This window comes from Scylla paramamosain, chromosome 37 (assembly GCF_035594125.1).
Source record: "Scylla paramamosain isolate STU-SP2022 chromosome 37, ASM3559412v1, whole genome shotgun sequence".
In the NCBI taxonomy this organism is placed as follows: domain Eukaryota; kingdom Metazoa; phylum Arthropoda; class Malacostraca; order Decapoda; family Portunidae; genus Scylla; species Scylla paramamosain.
In genome coordinates this window covers 6,393,794-6,402,500 of record NC_087187.1, presented here as the reverse complement: position 1 = coordinate 6,402,500, position 8,707 = coordinate 6,393,794, and the positions used below count along the sequence as shown (strand labels likewise).

The following is an 8,707-nucleotide window of genomic DNA, read 5'->3' as shown; positions in this document are numbered from 1 at the left end:
CGGCAGGAGGAGGAGGAGGAGGAGGAGGAGGAGGTCTTTGCTAATCAGGTGTCGCGGATTTCACCTGAAGCTCGCAGCGAAGGAGTGAATGAACGTAATTAATTAGTTTCACCTGGAACGTAGCTGCACCCCTTCATTAGTGGAAGGGGGATGGGGGGAGAGGGGAGGGAAGGGGAGAGGGGAAGGGGGAAGGATCTCTCACTAGGCGTTTTTAGTTTATTTTGCCATCCTTAAAAATCCTGTTTTTTGTTTACCGTGTGTCCTTAGTCTCTCTCTCTCTCTCTCTCTCTCTCTCTCTCTCTCTCTCTCTCTCTCTCTCTCTCTCTCTCTACTCTCTCTCTCTCTCTCTCTCTCTCTCTCTCTCTCTCTCTCTCTCTCTCTCTCTCTCTCTCTCTCTCTCTCTCTCTCTATATATATATATATATATATATATATATATATATATATATATATATATATATATATATATATATATATATATATATATATATATATATATATATATATATATATATAGTTGTTTTTCCCGTACCACTAGTGACTTTTAATAATTTCTTCTCATTAAAAAATTTTTCCGTGTGGAATATATTTAAAAGTGAGGAAAAGAAAACGGGAAGGCTTACATATATATACAGTTTATCAAGTTTATTTTTTATTGTTATTTTTCTTTTTTACTTTATTTCGTTTTATTTAATTTTGTGTCATTTTGTTTAGTTCTATTTTGTTTTGTGATTTGAAAAGGTGGAATGTATTTATTTATTTTTATTTATTTATTCTTTATTTATTTATTTTTTTTTTTTCGTCTCTTAACACAGTCTGAAAAGTGTTAGTACTTAAATGGAAGAAAAAAATATTTGTACACTTTGTTCTTATTTGTCTCGTATTCCGCTAAACTTTATGTACTTTCATGTCTTTGGCTTTAACAATTTGACCTTAAAATTATTAGTCCCCCAAAGAAAATAGTTTTAAAGTTTATGTGCATTAATTAATTCATTTATGTTTTTATGTATTTAGAAGTCGTTTTTCTTTTCAACATCCTCTTAGTTTCCCCTTAACAAACGAGTAAAGTATCCATAGCAAAACTTTAATACTTTCCTCTTCCTTAATAAAAAGCAACGGGAACATGTAGGCCACTTGCATTGCCCTTTGTACAGTACTTCGTGTCCAAAGCAGATCATTTAAATACGTTTTTCTTCCCCTTGACAACGACTATATACATCCACTAATAGCGATAATGGTGGTGCTGGTGCTGGTGGTGGTGGTGGTGGTCGTCGTCGTGGTGGTGGTGGTGGTGTACTTTCCTCCCTTTGTTCTGGTAAAAGTTTTGGCCACAGATGTATGTTTCCGGTCCTTCGGGAGTGTCGGCGAGTACATGGAAAATTGTAAAAGTATGTAGGGCTGGGAAGTGTAGCCCTGAGGGAACGTGGAGGGGGCCGGGGAGGGGGAAGACAGAGGCGCAGGAGGAGACACTAGGGAGGAGGGACGGAGGAGAGAGAGTCACAAGAAACAGAAAGACACAAAGGAGACCAACACAAATTGGTGTACAAATATAAGAAAGGCAAACAAACTGACAAAAACAAAGACTCAAGGGACAGAAATTGAAAAAACAAAAAAAAAGAAGGAATTAGATAGAAATTGACGAAAGAAAACAAAAAGTGTATTGAGTGCTGGTAATACAAATAGGTAAGAGGATGGGTTAGGTTACTAATAAACAGTTAGTAGTGCACAGGTGGTTGATAGAGTAGTGGTTGACAGAGTGGTGGTTGACAGAGTGGTGGTTGAAAGAGTGGTGGTTGGTGCTGGGGATTATAGCTCCGTTAAGCAGAATTAATACCACAACAACAAAAGTCTCGTAAGTAGAAGAGGAACATAGGGTTTCATAAGATAATTATTAAAAGAAAAATCACAAATAAAAAAAACACTTAAAAGAATAGAGAATTGTATATTGTGAATTAATAATGTCTTGCTCGTATACACATATTTACAAACACATGAGCAGCGTGTACGTACATGATTTCGTACATGTCTACACAGCACGCGTTGTTGTATCGGGTGGGTGGTGCGCTGCGTGGGTCCCGTGAGCACAGGTTTGTTGGGCGCGTCGTGCCCGGGCAGGAAGAATCTGGGGCAGGTGTTGTCGTGCCCGTGTAATGTGGAGTGCCATGTCAGTGAGGTAATTATAAACAATTATGCTGCTCCGGATCCTGATGATATCAGTTAATTTCTCTAAAGCACAGATTAGTGTGCTCGTATCCGTGCCAATTAGTTACACTACGTTGTTGTTGTTGTTGTTGTTGTTGTTGTTGTTGTTGCTGTTGTTGTGTGTTGCAAATTAATTCTTGCAAGTATAAATGACATGCTGTGCATCAAATAGTTACACAGCAGATAAGATCAGTATATGAGATTGAATTACAAATTAAAGAAGATAAATATTTTTCCTAAACTTAAATCAAATAATTCAACTTTTAAATTGTTCCTGACTCTCTAAATAAATGTGGATCCTTTGGTCCTGATGCCTTGCATATGTACGTAATTTGCATTTCAGTGATACTAAGTGAGAGCCCAAGGAATTTTATTTCGTTAACGTTATTCACAGTGAGCTTATTAAGTTTGGCGGTAAAGTTTTGCTGGTGAGTGTGTGCTGAGGGAAATAACCTTGACTGTTTTCCCAATGGTTGAAGTTGTTTGCTGCTTGGCCCACTGGGGGACGTAAACCAGCTCAGTGTTGCTGGGGTCCTGAGATGTGCCGCGTGGTGTCCGTGAGGATAAACAATAACGTCAACAAATGGCAGTAGATATAGTGTATTACTTGAAGGCACGACATCGCTTTTATTATCAAAAGATAAGACTGCACCGAGAACTGAAATTGTTGTACAAGGTGAGTTGCTGGTAAATGTTGTGCATTGTGTCACTCAAAACTCTGAAAAGCTGCCAGACCATTGCTGTGTGGGGGCAGCGAACACCATAGACATCACTTTCCTTGAATCCAACACACATTTCTGCTTGAATATATTAAATACTTTTCCTTGAATATAATAAATCTTTTCCCTTGAATCCATCAAACACTTTTCCTTGAATGTAACAAACACTTTTCCCCGAATCCAACGAACACTTTTCCTTGAATCCAACAAACAAATTTCCTTGAATCCCGCATATACTTAATTTTCCTTTTCAAAATGGAGTATGAGGTAGTGTCGAAAGCTTTTGTAATAGAACACACACACACACACACACACACACACACACACACACATGAATAATAATAATAATAATAATAATAATAAAATAAAGTAAAGTAAAAAAAAGTGTTATTTGGTCAAGCTTACAAAGTGGTATAAATTGAATAACACTGTGTGCACGGCCAGCTTTGTGGAGTGGCGCGCCAGGAACCCAAAATACTAATCTGATAACAGTGAGTGCTTGCTGAGGAAGTCATTTAAACGGGTTATCATTGCCCTGGAGCGTGGGGGAGGTAGCGCCACCCTCCCTGACCACTGGCGTATGTAGTAGAGGTGGTCAGTACCCTTCTCCTCTTCATTCCCACTCCCAGCTTCCCGTTACCCACTACAAGGCTGAGTGAAGGTAGACTAAATATTACTCTACGTATCCTGTGTAATGTTTAGAGGCGTCTGTAGAACAAGAAGTGTGTCTGAATGGTTAGTGGGAAAGGAGTGATGTGCAGGGTGAAATGGTTAAGCGAGTGTATTATTTTGTGGCTCTGCTGTTAGTATTTTTGTACCCAGGAGGAGTTCCTTTAAAACTTGTACTACTTTATCTGTTTCGGTCTCTCAAAGGAGCAGTGAGACGTTGGAAGGGAGGAAAAAGAAAACGGAGAAAAGGTAGAATTAAACAGGCAGACTGGAAAGAAACTACACAAAAGGTATTAGGAATTATAGAATTATAAATGAAAGAAAGGGCACGAAAACGCTCACTGATAAAGAGGGATGACAGAGATAGACGGAAATCTCAAGTACATAAAGGCGAAAAAATAAATAATAAATGAGATATAAAGAAAGTGCAAGGTAATAAGCATTGCATATAGAAGGATGATAATACGAGGAATAAAGGCAATGTGATAAAAAGAAGAATAGTACATAACTAGCAGTAATAGTAATAGTAGAAGAGATGAAGAAAATAGAGGTTAAGAAAGGAGGTGCGTAAGAGAGAGAGAGAGAGAGAGAGAGAGAGCGTGCGTGCGTATGTGTGTCATGGCGGGTATTTACCAGTATAATAAACGTACCTACTTCTTTTTAATAGGTTTAATTAGAGTATCGTCAGCAATTAATCTCTGCCTGCACTACCTCATTTCCTCTCCCTTCACTCTCCACTCTCCCTCACTCTCCCTCTCACTCTCCCACTCCCTCTCTCCCTCCCGTATGTTGTTGTGGTGCTCATGATTATAAATTTACGTCATCGCCTTGAACGATTTTTTAATGAAGACTTCAAGAGGAATATGTCAAGATTTTTCATAATTGCCGCTCACCTGCACACACACACACACACACACACACACACACACACACACACACACACACACACACACACACACACACACACACACACACACACACACACACACACACACACACACACACACACACGACATAACGCGCGTCATAAAAAAGAGAAGTAAAAAAAAAAAGGTGTACACGTGGAAAAACTGATTAATTAATTGGATAACGTATGAAATTAAATGAAACAAGTCAGGCGCCATTGTTGTTTTGTTCCTCCAAGCCGCTTACACACACACACACACACACACACACACACACACACACACACACACACACACACACACACACACACACACACACACACACACACACACACACACACACACTGCAACTGTTGGATTTTACGTATAGTGAAGGGCTCTCTCTCTCTCTCTCTCTCTCTCTCTCTCTCTCTCTCTCTCTCTCTCTCTCTCTCTCTCTCTCTCTCTCTCTCTCTCTCTCTCTCTCTCTCTCTCTCTCTCTCTCTCTCTCTCTCTCTCTCCAAACATCCGTACCGTACAAACTCACACACACACTCGTACCTACACATTTAAAAAAGTATGAGAGAGAAGTGTTTGTACCTCAACCTCCTTACTCTTGCCTCACTGCTCGAGTCCTGGAAGTGCCCGCCCACCTGCCCGCCTCGCCCCGTCCCGCCTCGTCCTGCCACCGCCGCCCCGCCACCGTCTGCTGATCTGATAGCGGGTAGAGGGGGGTATTTGACTTCTGGTGGTGTGGGTGTGCTATGCTACCATTCACTGGGGGACGAAAGGGATGTGTAGTTTAATTTGTTGGTTTAATGCTGTTTGAATATTGATTGAAAGAGAAAGGAAAATAACTGGTTTACTGCTGTTTGGCTTTTATTACTGAGAAGATAAAGAAAATGCGGGGAAAACTATTGCTTTACTGCTTTGGTTGGGGTTTGATAACATTCATCAGGGGGAAAATAAAGGACATGTAGAAAAATAGTTGTTTTACTGCTATGATTGTTCTTTGCCAGCTTTCACGGGAAAAAAAAACAGGAAAAGTAGTTGTTGTACTGCTTCTGTTGTGGTTTGCTAACACTCACCGGGGAAAATCAGGGAAATAAAGAAAATTGTTGCTTTAATACTATGGTGACTGAACGTTGACTAAAAGAAAAATAAAGAAAAATGGTTATTCATGGCAGGGAGACAGGAAAAAAATGCGTTCTCAAAATATGGAGGTAAGTGGCTGGAGTAAACTCAGTGATCTGGTTTTTAGTGCAGCCAAAAGGGAGCTTTGATAAAAAAAAAAAATAGAGAGAGAGAGAGAGAGAGAGAGAGAGAGAGAGAGAGAGAGTAATTTAGTAGTTCAAACGTTCAAGTGTCTATACTTTTATTTTTGTGTGTGTTTGAGTAATATAACTTTTTTGTGTATAAGTAAAATAAAATAATGCATAGTTACTCAAATTTAGTGTTTATCCTATCTGTACTCTGCAGTGAAAGGGTTAAGAGGAGTGAGAGGGTTAAGAAGATTAGAGAGATTTATGAGCAGGGGTAATTGTGAAAGAAAGGCGTGTGTGTGTTATACAGAACCTGCCGCGTGTGGGCCTACCTGTTTCTTGCTCCGCCCCTTGTGTTCCTCCATTCCTGTGTTCACTCTCTTCAGCGTCTCAGCACCACGCGAGGGCACCAGCGTATTAAATGTTATTACCATGTAAGAGGAGAGCTTCTGTATAAAGTTAGGTTAGGTTAAGTTAGGTTAAGCTGGTTAGGTGAGGTGAACATCGCTTACCTTATCTAGACTAACCTAATCTAATCTTTTACCTTATCTCATGTTACCTTACTTTACCCAACCTCTTCTCTTCTCCTTCCTCTCCCTTTCCTTCTCTTTCTTTCCTTTCATTTAATTTCCTTTTATTATTTTTTCCTTTCCTTTGCTTGCCGTATCTTACTTTACCTGTTCCCTTCCCTTCCCCTACCTTACCTCACCTCACCCTACCCTACCCTACCTTTCCTCCTCACCTCACCTCACCTCGCCTCTCCTTCCATAGCGTAACTAAACCAAATCGAACCAAAACCGACACAAGCAAAACCAACGCAAACCAACCTAGCAGCAACCAGTCCCATCCAAACCAAACCATATCGAACCAAAACCAGACTAAACTAAACCCAACCCAACTTAACCTAAAGCTTATCCCCACCTAACCTTACCTTCCCTAGCGTAACCAAACCCAACCCAACCTACCTCAAACAAACCGAAACCAAACCAAACCAAACCAAACATAACCTAATATATCCTAACCTAACTTAACCTAACCTAACCTAACCTAACCTTACATTACATTACCTTACTTTCACTAGCGTAACATATCAAACCTAACTAAACCAAAACCAAACAAACCAAACCCTAACCTAACGTATCCCAACCCAACCACCAGTACATTCGCCATCATTGCCAGCCAGGCGGGGGCTAATGGGGTGTGGTGCGGTGAAGTGTGGGCGTGATGCACACCATTACCTCCCCTCTGGTACCGGCGGTTACCTGGCTGTCTGGAGAGGCCTCGCGAGACACCATCCAAGGCGCAAAAAAAAAAAATAAAAAATAATAAATAAATAAATAAATAAACAAAATATAAAATCGTTGCTTTCCCATGCCGGGAATCGAACCCGGGCCTCCTGGGTGAAAGCCAGGTATCCTAGCCACTAGACCACATGGGAAGATATTAGAGGAGAAAGTGTCGGGAATCTTGTTGTTGTTGTTGCTGCTGTCGTCCTCTTTTTTTTTTTTTTTTTTTTTTTATTATTGTTATTACTATCATCCTTATTATTATTATTATTATTAGTAGTAGTAGTAGTAGTAGTAGTAGTAGTAGTAGTATCAACAACCACTACTATTATTGTTAGTTATTTTTTTCCCTACTATTGCTACCACAAATACAAATACTTCTACCAGTGCCATTATCATTACAGCTGTATTAGTTCTGATGTCATCACAGTCAATACAGCCTTGTGTAGAGCATGCAATATTGATGATCCGGTAACAATTTAATGTTAATAGAAGCACCTCAGTGGGATTTTAATTTTTTCCTTTTTTTTTTGTTTCCCTTGGCCAGTGACACTCTTACATAAAAAAAAAATGCTCTGTATTTGATAGTGATAGTGATAGTGATAGTTATAAATCATGATGGGTGGGTGGTGGTAGTAGTAGTTGTAGGAGGAGGAGAAGAGTTGTGATGATGATGATGTAAATAATAATAGTAATGATAATAATAATAATAATAATAATGATAATAATAATAATAATAATTGTTATTGCAGCTCACATCCGTATTAATATTCTACATCATGGCGCGTGCACACACACACACACACACACACACACACACACACACACACACACACACACACACACACACACACACACACACACACACACACACACACACACACACACACACACACACACACACACACGGCTTAACGGTAGAATTCCCTAGTCGCCTAATTACTCACATGACAAACGCACGTACACACACACACACACACACACACACACACACACACACACACACACACACACACACACACACACACACACACACACCACTGCCACCACCACCACCAGCAACAACAACAACAACAACAACAACAACACAAGATAAGAGGAGCTTGAAAAAATAAATAAATAAAAGAAGTTACAAGTGTATGTATTTTCTGCTTAGAGAAGGAGGGGAAGAAGAGCACGAGGGGAAGGAGAGAAAGAGAAGGAAGAGGAGGAGGAGAAGAATCAGTGAGAGGCATTCAAGGAGATGTGAAGAAGTAGGTCTCATCCTCGAGAGAGAGAGAGAGAGAGAGAGAGAGAGAGAGAGAGAGAGAGAGAGAGAGAGAGAGAGAGAGAGAGAGAGAGAGAGAATAGGGGCAGCGTAAAGTAGCCTCAAGGGGGGAGGAAAGAAAGGGAGAGAAGTGTGGATGAGGAGGAGGAAGGGAGAAGTGAATGAGGCTTTGTTGAGGAGGAGGAGGAGGAGGAGGAGAGGCCAAAAAGGGCATCCAGAGCTTTAAATATAAACAGAAAGAAGAGGGAGAAGAAAAAAAAAAAACCTTGGAGACACAGGGGAGGGAAGGGAGGAAAGGGAGAGGGAGAGGGAGAGGGAAAAATGGAAATAAAAGGAGGGCAGGAAGGAGCACTTAACAGGGTAAGTACATGTTTTGTTCCTGTTACGTAACGCGGGAGGATCCGCAGAGGGGAGGCTC

General features: G+C 40.4%; 1 non-coding gene across 1 annotated transcript; it reads right to left on the bottom strand.

Moving 5' to 3' along the window:
• Nucleotides 1-7,102: 7,102 nt before the first annotated feature.
• Trnae-uuc (transfer RNA glutamic acid (anticodon UUC)) lies at nucleotides 7,103-7,174 on the bottom strand. The gene has a single exon. It is a non-coding gene; the product is annotated as a tRNA-Glu (tRNA).
• Nucleotides 7,175-8,707: the final 1,533 nt, after the last annotated feature.